This window comes from Hibiscus syriacus, unplaced genomic scaffold (assembly GCF_006381635.1).
Source record: "Hibiscus syriacus cultivar Baekdansim isolate YM2019G1 unplaced genomic scaffold, ASM638163v2 tig00110271_pilon, whole genome shotgun sequence".
NCBI classification, from domain to species: domain Eukaryota; kingdom Viridiplantae; phylum Streptophyta; class Magnoliopsida; order Malvales; family Malvaceae; genus Hibiscus; species Hibiscus syriacus.
Genome location: NW_024062657.1, coordinates 1,424,535 through 1,439,082, shown reverse-complemented (window position 1 = coordinate 1,439,082; position 14,548 = coordinate 1,424,535). Strand labels below are relative to the sequence as shown.

Here is a 14,548-nt window from a genome sequence, read left to right as displayed (position 1 = left end):
CAACGGCTCTATTGACTTCACCAAGATTTCCAACTTTCAGAATTCATCTAAGGTGTATTTAAACAAGTTCTGAAGCCATTGGTGATTAAGAATTACACAAGAATTGAGATAGAAACAAGAGAGAAAGCATCAAACCTCAAGTTTGAGCAATTCAATCTAAAATCCTTTCAATATTCATTTTGCTTTTAACACACTTTGTGTCAATTGTAATTATCTTTGAGTGTTCTTTCTTTGTTCTAGAATTGTGCAAACATTCTACCTTGTGAGGTTTTTCTGTAAGTTTGCAAAATTTGTAAGTTTCTCTTTGTGAGAGAGTGTTCTCAAGAATTTGGGGTATAATTCTTGAGGGAGTTGTAAGGTTACTCTTTGTCCACAAAAGAAAGACAAATTAGTGAATTTTTGGAAAACCCTTAGTGTGGATAACTAAGGTAGTGGACGTAGACTTTGGTTGAGAAAGTCGAACCACAAAAAATCGCTGTGCAAATATTTTCAATTTTCTATCAAAGCTTCCACCAAAATTTTAATTGCCAATTCACCCCCTCTTGGCCGATTCATCCGATCGATTAACTCAACAGAGACAGTTTTCCTTTGAAAAAAAATTTATCTCACTCAAGAATCTTCTCTTAAAACAAGTTTCTTATTCATTTACATCCAGATGTTGAATATTTGACCGGAATTCCAAAGTTAGCAGAGGTTCATAATGAGAAGAACTTGTTCAACCTTAGCTCGATTCATCGCATATGGAGTTGAATCAACGACCCCTCACTCGAGGGATCAACATTTCCAGTGGAGAGTTCATAATGAGAAGAACTCATCCGAAGAGGAAGAAGAAGTTCATAATGAGAAGAACTTATTCAATCTTTTTCTCGACTCTATCGCAGAATGAGATAGATCAACATTAATATTTCCAATCGAGAGTTCATAATGAAAAGAACTCATCCGATGAGCGAGAAGAATTTCATAATGAGAAGAACTTGTTCAACCTTTTGCTTGACTCTATCACAGAATGAGATATATCAGCATCAACATTTTCAATGGAGAGTTCATAATGGAAAGAACTCATCCAAAGAGGGAGAAGAAGTTCAGAATAAGAAGAACTTGTTCAACCTTTTGCTTGACTCTATCACAGAAGGAGACATATCAACATCAACATTGTCATTCTTAATCAAATCCATCACAGAATGAGGTGGATCGTCATTCCCAGTGGAAGAGTTCATAATGAGAAGAATTCGTCCAAATTGAGCAAAAGGTTCATAATGAGAAGAACTTATAGCTCAAAAGATTGAATAGTTTAAACAAAAAATAGTGATTTATATCTTTGCTCCATTCATGTTCCACAGCAACGAGCAAAGAGGGGCAGCTATAATCACTATTTTTGTTTTTACCTTAGCATTTCAGCAGTTTCCACTCCACGCCGACAGCAACCCATGGTTGCCTTTTTATCCACGTTTCAGCAGTTTCCAGTAGGAATAGCTGCCCCCTCCACGTCCACATTCCAGTATCTTCCACCAACGACAGTTGGTTCTACACTCCACACAGTAGCTGCCAACACCCCAGCTCTACCCGTGGCCTCCCTTGATCCACGTCCGATTTCATCTCCCCACTAACAAGCAAGCAAGAACAAAAAAATCATCATATGTATTTTTCAATTTTTCTTTTAAGTTACACATATAAAACCAGGGTTATAAAAACCCAAAGAAAGATTGTTAGGAGACCCGGTGGATGTTTTTTCAAGAACAAATTGTAACTTTTCCCAATTATTCAACATATAACAGCAAAAACAAGAAACATTTCCAAAGGTTTATTTTTTTCAATACCCGTTTTTCTCTTTATTTTCTTGTTTTTCTGAGTAGAAATATAGGGAGAGAGGAGTGAGTTTACCTTTCCTCGAGCTCCTCGTCAAAATCTCGAGCCGGCGTGGTCCTTGGTTTTGTGAGGAGCTCTTGGTCGAACAAAAGGGAGAGGAGGAAGAAAGCCTCTTAGGGAGTTGTTTGGTCTCGGTTTAATGGCATGTTTGGCCATCTTTGCCATGACTACCGTTGAAGCTCTCGGCCGCAGGTTGGGTATAAAGAGGATAGAGAGAGTTGAGAGAAATAAAAAAGAGGGGTTTGTTTATTTTGTTTTAACGTTATTGGAAAGTAAAAAAGGGGAGTGGTTTTCATTTTAATTTTTTTGGGAAAATCACGTGTCATGTCCCTGGTTTTTTGGAGTTTATTGCTTTATTCACTTAAAATAGGGAAAACCACCAAATAATCCCTCTAATTTAGGTGCATATTTATACTTTAGTCCCTGATTTCTGTATTTTTTTATTATTTTGAAATTAGATGCTATATTTTTATTTTTTTATTTCGATCTCTATGTTTTACTTTATTATATTTTAGTCATTCTAATTCTATAATTTAATCTTCTAAACTATTTTATTTTGGGCCTTATATTATGATATCTTTTATTTTAGTTCTTTAACTGTTTCGCTTTATTTTCTGTTTAGTTTATTTTAGTCATATATATACACACACACATGTTTCATATTTTTATTAAATGCCTTATTTTGCTATCTTGTATGTTAATCCTTATGTTGTTTATGATTTTATTTTATTAAAGCTCTAAAATATGTTTATTCATGCCTACTTTAGTTATATTCATTTTGGTTGAATCAAATTATTTTAATATTGAGTTATTGGGAGGAATTATCATATTCTTATTATTTCAGTTGGAAAGATAAATATTCGTCCTAAAGTATTTTAGGGATTATTTTCTCTTCGATTGGAAACATTATAATATTTATATCTCTTCTTAGAATTTCTTTTAAATTGTGTAATTTAATTTGGAATAATAAGATCGTAAATTAAATTTATATTCGAATTCTTAGATTTCACTACTAGAAACAATTTATAAACAATGGGGTACCAATTTTGGGCATTGTGGGGTGCTAATCCTTCCCCAAGCGTAATCGAACCCGAATCCCTTTTTATTACTAAAAAGAATGAATTTCTGGTTATACTTAGACTAGTTTATCTTTTAAATGATGTTTTCTTAAAAACTCTTTTAAAATGTGATTTTTATGTATTCGACCTACCTAACCCAAAAAGGTTGATAACGACTCCAAAACATTTCATTGAAAACCATTTATTTACATGCTTTCCGCCAAGAAACGTCGTACTGGGCGAAAATTGGTTACGACAGAATCCACAATATGTATCTTCATACATGTCGATATCAATTAAATATATGTATTGTACATAGTATCTCAATTTTATTTCTTTGCTTGATCTATTTTATTTGTGTTGATTTCAATCAATCTGAAATAATTGAAAGGCAAGTCTTACGATTTTCTAATTCTTTCATTTCATGGATTTGATTCTTTTGATGGATACCGAGATTCCTATTGAAAATAATCAAAAATGAAGGAAAAATGGAATGGAAATGGAATAGGCATACATTATTTTTCTTTTTAAAACTCTATCGAATGAGAAGAAACCGATGAATATGGATAAAAAGGCTTTCAAATAAATCATTATATATTATTTTGAATGTTGAATTTAGTTAAATGACCCGATGACCTGATTTGTATCCTTACGAGATCCACATATTTTTACACGGGTAGGAGATAATTCAAGTTCTCATTTTTGTTTCTTTTAACTTTAGTTTCTTTTTTTAAATTTGATTTTCTTAATTATGAGCGTTTCCTTTTTTTTACGTTTTCCCCTTATTTTTCTTTTTGCTTTGGTTCTCACATTTGATTTCAAGATTTTATTTTACAAATTTTTATTTCTCTTATTCCTTGTTTAGCTTATTCCCTAATTTGTGTTTTTATTTTTGGATTAAAATTTTATTTTAATTTAAATTCTCTTTGTTGTACTAAATTAATTATTTTTCTTTTATTTTTATTCTTTTCTTTTTATTCAATATCTTTTTTCTATTATTTTTAATGTTTTTTACTCACTGAATTTATTTCTTAACATATTTATTTTGTATGTATAAATTCCTTTTAATTTCAACATTTAATTTTTAGATTATTTGATTTAGTTAAGTTCTTGACTTTAGACAAAACCTTTAGTTTTTTTTATTTAAGCCCTCACCTAGATTAATAGGGGATAATTTAAAATAGTTCTCATGTGCTCTGAGTTTTATTTTAATTATTCAAGTATAATAAAATTTTCTAAAATCTAATTTAAGGTTTATATTAGGGCATTAACTTTATATTTAGTACAATTAGGTCCTTAACAAAACAAATAGAATCAAGGTTGTGCAACAGAGGGAGAGATACTAGCTTAAACAAATACTCATCCTCATAACACTAGAAGAAAAACAAAACAAATGGAATCAAGATTGGCTAAGTTAGAGGAGGAACTCTTTAAACTACAACAAGAGATGACTCAAAAACATAAGACTACTTTGGACTCAATCGCGCAAGGCCAAACTAATATTGTTAATGAGATAGTGAGAAAACTATCCGAGCTGAGTGTTACAAACTTCCCAGGGACAAAAATTCTAAGTGTGACGTGGTACAATCTACTCCAAAGCTAGTAATTACGTCCGGAAAGTTACCCTGAGGTTCCTCGGCCATTAAGTTGCAAGTGGCTACAATTAATCCCCAAAACAATCCTGAAGATTATATTGTACTAGACCTGAATGAGTTAGAGAATGCAAGAAATGGAGTACCTAAGAATTTGAAAGATTGGTGCAAAGACTTTTTCAAAGGGTTAGGGGGTCAAAGCTTTTAGGAAGAGATGGATGCCAAGAGTGTTGAGCCTAGTGCTCGATTTGGTTCTACCCCGAAATTCAAAATGCCAGATTTTGATCAGTACGAGGGCAAAGCTTGTCCTACCACATTTCTTACCATGTTCTGTTGTAGGATGATTGGTTTTGTGGGAGATGATAAGCTTCTGATTCACTACTTCCATGCAAGTTTAACTGGAGCAGTTGTAAGATGGTACAATCAGTTGACACGTGCTAAGATAGGGTCATAGAAGGACTTGACTACGATATTCAAAGAGAAATATCCGACGGACTACTTCCCGAGGATACAAGAAGAAGGCAATGTAGAAATGGATGGCGAGACAACCCAAATTTCAGCTATGCATCGAATCAAAGGCCAACTTATCAACCAAGACATCCTCCTCAACATCAAACACAAAAGCCATCATTGAAGGAAATCATAGAAAATTTAACAATTTCACAAGAAAAGCTGGTTACATCCGAAGAAAAGCTAGTTGCATCTCAGGAATAATTTCAAAACCGAACCGAAACACATTTTCAAGAGTTGGATAAACAAATGAGACGGCTGGCTCAAACTGTAGGGAAATTGGAATCACAAAGAAGACTACCTTCTCAAACGGAGTTAAATCCAAGAGACAATGTTAGTGTCATCACTCTCCGAAGTGGAACAATCATCTCACCCGAAGTTCCATAAGAAAAAGCCGCACATTTTGAAGAACAATAAGAAACTCTGCCTCTATAAATACAAGGTACATCTGACGCACATCCTCTTTCTTCTCATGAAATCGTACCACCCTTCCCATCAATATTATTAAAACGTGATAAAAGAGCTAAAGAAAGGAGAGATCTTAGAGGTGTTCCAAAAAGTTCAAGTTAACATGTCTCTTCTTGAAGTAATTCGGCAAGTACCGAGGTATGCTCGATTTAAAGGAGCTTTGCACTACAAAGAGGAAATTAATGGGACACGGAAAGGTAAATTTGGGAGAACATGTTTCCACAATTTTTTAATGAAAGCTCCCACCAAAGATGAAGGATCAAGGTAAGTTTGTCATACCTTGTAAAATAGGTAATTTTAAAATTAAACGTGTAATGTGTGATTTAGGAGCTTCAATTAACATTATGTCATTTTCTATTTATAAAATGATTACCAACGAGCCTTTGAAAGAGACAGGAGTAACCATACAGTTGGTTGATCGGTCCGAGATCTATCTAGTGGGAATGATGGAAAACGTCTTATTGAAGGTCGATGTATTATTTTTTCCTACAGATTTCTACGTTATTGACATGGAACATGATAGGTCGGATACTTATTCAAAAATACTTTTAGGCCGACCGCACATACAAAGATCAATGTTAGAAGTGGTATACTGACAATGGAAATTGATGGTGAGATCGTTGAATTTGATGTTTACAAAGCAACAAAATACCCGGATCGAGTTGAAAGAATTAATTCTATTGGTATTTTAGATCATTTAGTTTATGAATATATTGAATCTAGTTTTTCTTATAATCTTTCTAGGGATCTTGAACTTTGTCACAAAAAGGAAAAAAAGGAGTTTGAAAATATTTATTCAATCAATTATGATTTATTTTTACCTTCCTCTAAAACTAAATTTTTAACTTCTGTTTTAGGCATCTTGATTAAATTTGTACTTGCTGCCATCCCCACTTACGCCACGCAATCAACCCTCTTTTCCATTTGAATCTGTGAAGATATTGAGAAACGAATTCGGAAATTTTTATGGGGTTCGTCTAGTGTTCCTCTGGTCAACTGGAACACCATTGCTCAGCCTCGCTCTTGTGGAGGTCTAGGTTTGAGATCAATGCGCGCCCATAATACTGCTTTACTCTGGAAAATTTGCTTCGCTCTTATCAATAATCAAGACGATTTTTGGATCTCCCTTCTCCGACGCAAATACAAAATGATTGAACGCTGTTCCCTCACTATGAAACGGACAAACTGTTCTAATCTATGGACTTCTGTGTCAAACATTTGGGAGCCTTTTCGAACTTGTGTTTTCTGGTCCATTGGCAGCGTCCATTTTTGGCAAGACTGTTGGATCCCTAAACTTGGCGCCCTATCCGATTGGAAATCCAGTGACGCTACCTTGAATACAAATCTCCTGGTTAGTTACATGGTTCACCCTTCAGGAGAGTGGAATTGGAATCTCTTACAACACCTCCTCCTTCATTCCGCCCTATTACATTTTCACTCGATCCTTCCACCTTCACCTACGGCTGGTCTTGATAAATGTTGCTGGTCACTAACGTCAAATAACTCTTTCTCTACAGAGAGTGATTATCAGTTCTTCACACATAATGAATGGAATTCACAAAGCAATGATTGGCTCATTCCTTGAAAATTTCAGTCCCCGAACGTGTTAGATTTTCTTATGTCTATCCCTAAGAAGCAAGCTCCTTACTACTGCCCGATGTCTCCGCCACCTTTCAGACGACGCTTCTTGCCAAGTTTGTGGAGCATCTGAGGAAACAATCCTCCATATTCTTCGAGACTGCCCGGACACAAAACTCTTGTGGACCTCGATCATTAACAGAAGCAATGGTAGACAATTTTTCGACCTTTCTCTTCAAAACTGGTTGCTAGCAAATCTTTGTACGCTTTACCTCTTTCAAGGAACGAGTATTCCCTGGAACAAGCAGTTCGCTCCATAACTTGGAAATTATGGAAGAGTAGGAATTCTTTCATCTTCTTATGTACGAGTACATCAAGAAACGATCTCCTTCATTTGAGCATTCACTGGGCAAGTTTGTATGACAATCCCATTACTCCTGCAGTAGACTCTTTTTCTGCTGCCTCCCCGATTACTTGGCATAAACCCCCACCTGGTTGGATTGCCCTCAACTCCGATGGAGCTGTCTCCACCTCATCCTCCCTTGGCTCCGCTGGTGGACTTCTTCGAGACGATCAAGGAAATTGGTTGGGAGGTTTCTCCAAACCCCTTGGTATTACAACAGTCAGTCAAGCTGACTTATGGGGTTTATTTGAGGGATTAAATCTTGCATGGTCCAGGGTTTCAAAAAAGTTCAGTGCCAACTTGACAGCAGCGACGTTTATTACATGGTCACATCTACAAACGCTCATTCTAGTCATTCCTCTCTGGTTAGAGCCACTGCCTCCCTCCATGATCGCGCCTGGCTCATAGACTTTATTCTCATTCCCCGTGAAGACAACTCTGCTGCAGATTTTGCTTGCAAAATATTCTCTTTGCCAAGGACCAGACCATTACTTTGTTAGCTCTGCCCCGTCCATCAATGAAGTTTTAGCTCGTGACTCAAATAGCCCTAGCAGGGCTGTTTTCTAAGTTGTAAAGCTTTAGCTTCTTTTTCTATTAAAAAATTGCTCCATATTCACACCATTTCTATAAATACAAAAGTTTTTAAATTTGGAAATTTCTTACAAATTTTTACTAAAAAGATAATATGCATGCAATACGTGTCATCGAGTCTGCCTAACAACGACGGTTGTACGTATGTTCAAGGGCCTTCTCATTCCACAATGATCTAGGAAGAAAAGGAATAGGTCTATATATATATATAAATTGAATAGTTTTGGTAACTAAAAAATAGTATATGTTTAGATATTTCTTAATCAATCACAACGTATATATCTAATAAATATAGTTGCTTAAATGTAGGTAAAACAACATTATTTTTTACTATTGAGTCATTTTATGGGTTTAAATATATATATATTTAATTAAATAAATTGAAATTAATAAAAAAAACTCTAATCAAGTGGTAACACATGTCACAATTATGTGTGTTGACATGTGTTACCTCCTGATTAAATAGTTAATTTTTTAATTACATTTAAATTAAGATCAAATTGATAAAATATATAAAAATTGATGATCAAATATGTAATTATATTAATTTTATGTATTGACGCATTAACACTTTCGTTAAATGTTAACGGCAAACGACAAGTGACTTGTTGGATATCATTTAAACAATTAAACAACTTGATTAATAAAACTAAAACATTATTAGTCAAATTAAAAAGAAATAATACTTAAGTGATCATATATGTAATTTACCCTTTACTTTAACAGTTGAAATAATATCTTCCTTTTCTCTGGTAGCAGCATCTGCTTCTTTCAATCATGTTCTTGTGGTAGACAGAATGCGAAATCAAAGGAAAGCGAAGTCATAACATCAAAGAAAAAAATTCCCAAACACCAAATTTTAATCTCCTACTGTATCTGATTCTGACTTGGGGCTCTCAAAGAAAAGTGATTTTGGAAGATCTAAGAGCTTTGGGAGCCAATACGTGCTATCTCATTGTCTGGACGATTGAACTACTACTCTTTCTTCTACCTCCAATAATGTTTTTCTTGTTATTTCGTTTTCTTTTCTTTTACTCTGCCGTAATATTGCTTTTTTCATTGTTTCTTTTATCTTAGGCTAAGAAGACTTGGAATTTATATCAATTGATGTGCTATAAAGCCTGTTCCTTTGAAATTTTGACCCTATTTTTCCTTATTTTGACCGTTTCTCTCTTCAAACCAAAGGTAAGTTTGAATCTTTTGTCTTTTTTCTCTCAGTAATTCGAGTCAAATTCTTGGATCCTTTCCTTAATTGATTCTTTGGGGGTGTATCATTATTTCTCTGCCTCAAACAATAGGGTCTCTTTTATGTTCTTTGTTCCCAATTGTATAAAACAGAACTCTTTCTTTCCAAATCCTCCATGCTTGCAGAGAAGAAGAACAGCCCCAAGGGATAACATTTACGGAGAAATTAGGTGAAATTTGCCTAAGGAAATTAGAAGCGTTGTCGTTTTGCCATTGTTATGTCCGGGGCTGCGAGGCATGGCGTGGAGCATGTAGGCTTGCCTAAAATGGAGGCAAAACCCAAACCCGGATGTTGCAACCCGGTCAAAAAACCCGGACCTGTCTCAATGGATCATGTTCTTTTAGCGTTACAGGGGACTAAGGAATAAAGGGATTTAAGAATTCGAAGTTTGTTCAATTTTTTTGATTCAGCCAATGTGGGGTTCTTGGATTATGCTCAGATTGAAAATGGTCTTTCAGCTTTGCAGATTCCGGCTGAGTATAAATATGCTAACGTTCTGTTGAGAGTTTGCGATGCAAAAAGAGACGGGCGTGTGGATTATCAAGAGTTTAAGAGGTATATGGATGATAAGGAGCTTGAACTCTATAGGATTTTTCAAGCTCTTGATGTGGAACATAATGGCTGCATTTTTCCTGAGGAGCTTTGGGATGCCCTTGTTAAGGCTGGTATGCTATGTTCTCTTTTTTTTCTAGTTTATAATGATAGAGGGATTTTGTTTTCTTTAGCTTTTTTATCTTACGTTGACATGTTTTGACTGGTTTGGTGAGGTGGTTGTATTGATTGGGGTTGATTTTGAAGTCATAGTATTCGCATTTCGCACAACTCATGGTTATTTGCTTATAAATGATGAAGCTGTGATCTTTTTAATTTCCCTTCAACTAGTAGCATTTGCAACCATTGGTTTTGTGCATTATGTAATTCTGTATGTGTTTGCCTGAGAATTTGTTACCTTTGTATAATTTTTTTTTAATGATTTACCAATTGTCTAACTTTTTTGAAGACTAATTGCAGTGATTAAAACTATTATAGAAAAGTGTTATGAACAACGATGGGCGACTGTAAAGCATTTTGGTGGCAGATTGCTTTAATTTTGTGGTATTCTGGTGCTTAAATCCTTGTTTTCGGGTGGTGGTTTTCAAACTCATGTTTGAGTGAGACAGTCTTTGGGCCAAAGAGATATTGGTTTATCTTAGTTAAAATATGAGAAATAATTAATGCTAATTGGATTGGATAATACATTTACCCGGCATGACATCGTTCGTTTAATACTTCAGAAAATGGCTTGGATCGTACATTTACCTGGTGTGATGTGGTTCCTTTAGTACTTGATGTCATGTACTCTTTAAAGTTACCTAAAATGGAAGTTTAATTGAATGTCACACGCATGCTTGTCAGATGTCATTGTGTTTTAACAACTTTCCCATTTCACATTTGAGTGGCCAATGGAAGTAAAGAAAGGTAAACCTTGACCTTGGAGATCATTGTAGAGTAACAAGAGCTGTATTTTAATTGGTAATATAGACTTTTGGCTATGTTATGTACATTTTCTAGTTCAAGTTTCTAAAGCGATTTGGATTAGGCTATACTCAAGTGTTAGCCAGCTGCCTCTGCTGTTTGTTGTGCAAAGTGTTGCTTTCCAATTGTCTCAAGGGAAGATTATGAGGTGGAATAAAGCTTCACATGTCATATTAGTTTTCTGTTGAATGGTTATATTTAATCTATCTTATTTCAGTTCTTAAATTGATAATTAGACACCTAGGTTTTGTATGAGCTTTAAAGCATGTTTGCCACAATCTAAGGAAAGTTTGCTGGCTTGATATTTGAGACATGTCTGGTCGGTCTATTCATGTGTCAGTTTCTTTGGCTTAATAGTGGAGATGTTGTCTTCGTTGTCTATATAATGTGCCATTTAGTTTTGTTGGATGTTTGAGACAGTATCTTTGTGGTTTATATGTAGGCATCTATTGGTGTTCTTTTGTAAGGAGAAAACATGTCACAGACTTGGACTTGTGTATGTTATTGATGAATATAATGCTCGTTTTCTGAATCATTATTTGGGATTTTCAGAGTTTGGGAAACTGTAGGCTTGCTTCTATGATAATCGACCTATGGTGTGCTTCGTGGGCTTTATTGAAGTGCTTCCTTCTTGAGTTTTTCTGCATCCAATGAAAATATATGATTGTTCTTGTGCATCATGATTCCTCAGATTTAATCCTTATAAATGTTTCATGTGGAAGGGCTAATTGTACACATGGTTGCAATTAATCAGTTGTTTTCTTCTCATTAGCCCTGGCAGTTTGTATTTTGCAGGGATTCAAATTGATGATGAGGAGCTTGCTCGATTTGTAGAAGATGTCGATAAGGACAATAATGGAATTATAACATTTGAAGAATGGAGAGACTTCCTTCTACTTTATCCTCATGAAGCTACTATTGAGAACATTTATCATCATCGGGAAAGGTTTGCCTTGTAGATATCGGAGAACACGCTGTTATTCCTCAAGGCATCAGTAAACATGTCAAGAGAAGGAAATATTTTATTGCTGGAGGAATAGCAGGAGCAGCTTCTCGCACTGCAACTGCTCCTCTCGATCGCTTAAAGGTGGTTTTGCAAGTGCAGACTACACGTGCTAGTATTCTGCCAGCTGTAAAGAAGATATGGAAGGAAGATGGTGTGTTAGGGTTTTTTCGAGGTAATGGATTAAATGTTGTGAAGGTAGCCCCTGAAAGTGCTATCAAGTTCTACGCATATGAAATGTTAAAGAATGTTTTAGGAGACATTATGGGGGATAAGAATGGTGATATAGGAGCCAGTGGGAGACTTATTGCTGGTGGCGTAGCAGGTGCAGTGGCACAATCTGCTATCTACCCAATGGATCTTGTAAAAACTCGGTTACAGACTTGTGCTTCTGAAGGTGGAAGAGCTCCGAATCTGGGGAAATTAACCAAGGATATTTGGGTTCAGGAGGGACCTCGAGCATTTTATAAAGGTCTTGTGCCATCTCTTCTGGGGATTATCCCGTATGCTGGCATTGACCTTGTTGTCTATGAGACCTTGAAAGATCTCTCGAGGACATATATTCTCGAAGACAGTGGTAGGTTTCTGTCCGCTGCTTGTTTCATGTTTGCTTTTGTTTTGGTTCCTTAGTTTTTCGTTAACTAGACTTTCTTATGGATTCCTTTCTTTTTTCTTTGTAGAACCTGGTCCTCTTGTGCAACTAGGCTGTGGGACAATTTCTGGAGCTTTAGGAGCAACCTGTGTTTACCCTTTGCAGGTTAGGTATGATCATAACTTGTACAAGTCCCTTGTTTTTCGGCAATTTGGGTTCATCTTCATCATCATATATGGATTTCGGTATTGGTATATACATTTTTGTTATATTTGCTTATTATTGCTCGGTTGTAATCCTTTTTTTCTTCAGACTGCAAGCTCAACATACTACATCTGAAGTTGCGTATAAGGGAATGTCCGATGTATTTTGGAGAACCTTTCGGAATGAAGGCTATAGAGGTTTCTACAAAGGTCTCTGTCCTAATCTTCTCAAAGTTGTCCCAGCAGCAAGCATAACTTATATGGTTTTGAGGCTATGAAAAATAGTCTAGACCTGGAGTAAGAAAAGTTTCGAAACACAGAAGCAGTATATAATGACGAATATAGTAAGATAATAAGATAATTAAACAAGATAATAAGACTTGCAAGCTTATAGGTATGGACATGGTACTATTCCTTGTTTCTTTGGTCTCTATTCCATGTTGATTCATCGTTGTTTTTTATAGGAATGAAATTTATAATTTAGGGATGAAATTGAAATGCTCAAAAGTTTTAAGATTAATCTAGAAAGATAGTCATAGTTTAATGAAAAAATAACCTCAGTGATTAAAAATGTCTTATAATATACGATTTTAATCAATTTTTTTTGGATTTGCCAAAATGACCAACTAAATCGCAATGCGATCGATAATTCGCAACGCGATTTTCGGTATCGCAAATCAGTTTTCAGATTCGCAACGCGATTCTTACTATCGCATTGCGATTTACGTACGCAACGAGATTCTGACTATTGCAATACTGAATTTCAAATTCACAACTCGATTTTTGAATTCGCAACAGGTTTTAATTTCGCAACACAAATGTTTTGGGTATATAACTACGCAGCAGCAGCAACTCATAACCTAAATCCTTAAATCGCAACTCATTCCATCTCTATCTATCACTCTCTCTGGCGATATCTGTTCCTATATCCAACGACATCTTTCCCCATCCGGCAACAGGTTTTAGTTTCGCAGCTCGTTTGTTTAGTAAATTAATTTACAATAATGAAATCATCTAATGCTGATCATGTTTGGATAGATTTGTGTTTTGGAGGGTCATGGGAGAATGTTCATGGTGTTTTACAATATATGCCTTTACCCATGAATCTTCAATTAAAACTGTCATTAAAAAAGTTAACTTATGAAACTCTAATGTTACGTGTTGTAAATAAATTGAATTTAGAGCCCCTAAGTAGATTTAGGTTATCTTATCAGAGAAATGGTAAAGTTTATTTGTTAACCGACAATGAAGATGTTGAACGATTCATTGCTTACATTAGTGTTTCAAGTGATGATGTTACATTGTATGTTGTTAAACCTAGAAGTAGTGAAGTTGGGTCAGTAGCGGGTAGTAATCAACTAAGTTTTTCAACCCCAGTTTATGGTACTCAAAATTTAATGGTTCTACCACAATTTCATCACCAAGCAAATATTGTTTCACCACATTTCCAATACCAAACACAATCTCAAAACCCACAACCTTTCCCTAATTCAAATCACAATCAACTTTCAGCACCAAATTCTGGTTTTCGTATTGACCAGTTAGACGATGATGAGCCAACAAAAAAAATTGTGAGTACTAGTCAGTATTCGAAATTTGATCTTGGTCAATACCCGGACTTTGATCTTGGTCAATACTCGAATTTTGATGATTTTTCAGAAGAAGAAACAGACCCTGCGTGTAATGATTTTGATATTGGTCAATACCCGAATTTTGATGATGAAACAGCCGTTGCCGAGGAAGATGTTGTTGATGATAATGAGAAGGAAGTTACGACTGTAAATGAACATGTTGAACATCCATTATGTAATTCATATAACACTGAAGAAGAAATCCCCAAAGAAAAGTCCCCGAAGAAAATGCCACGGGAGTATAACTGGAATATGCCAGAATTACTTCAGATACCGGAAGAAAAGTTTGTAA

The 14,548-nt window shown here is 35.3% G+C and overlaps 1 long non-coding RNA gene and 1 pseudogene across 1 annotated transcript in view; one reads left to right on the top strand and one right to left on the bottom strand.

The window, feature by feature from the left end:
• Nucleotides 1–11,393, bottom strand: part of LOC120115782 — a 35,884-nt gene extending 24,491 nt beyond the window's left edge. The window contains exon 1 of the long non-coding RNA XR_005515507.1: nucleotides 11,303–11,393. This is a non-coding gene — a long non-coding RNA (uncharacterized LOC120115782). The remainder of the gene's footprint in view (nucleotides 1–11,302) is intronic.
• On the top strand, nucleotides 8,855–13,112 carry LOC120115780 (annotated as a pseudogene).
• Nucleotides 13,113–14,548: the final 1,436 nt, after the last annotated feature.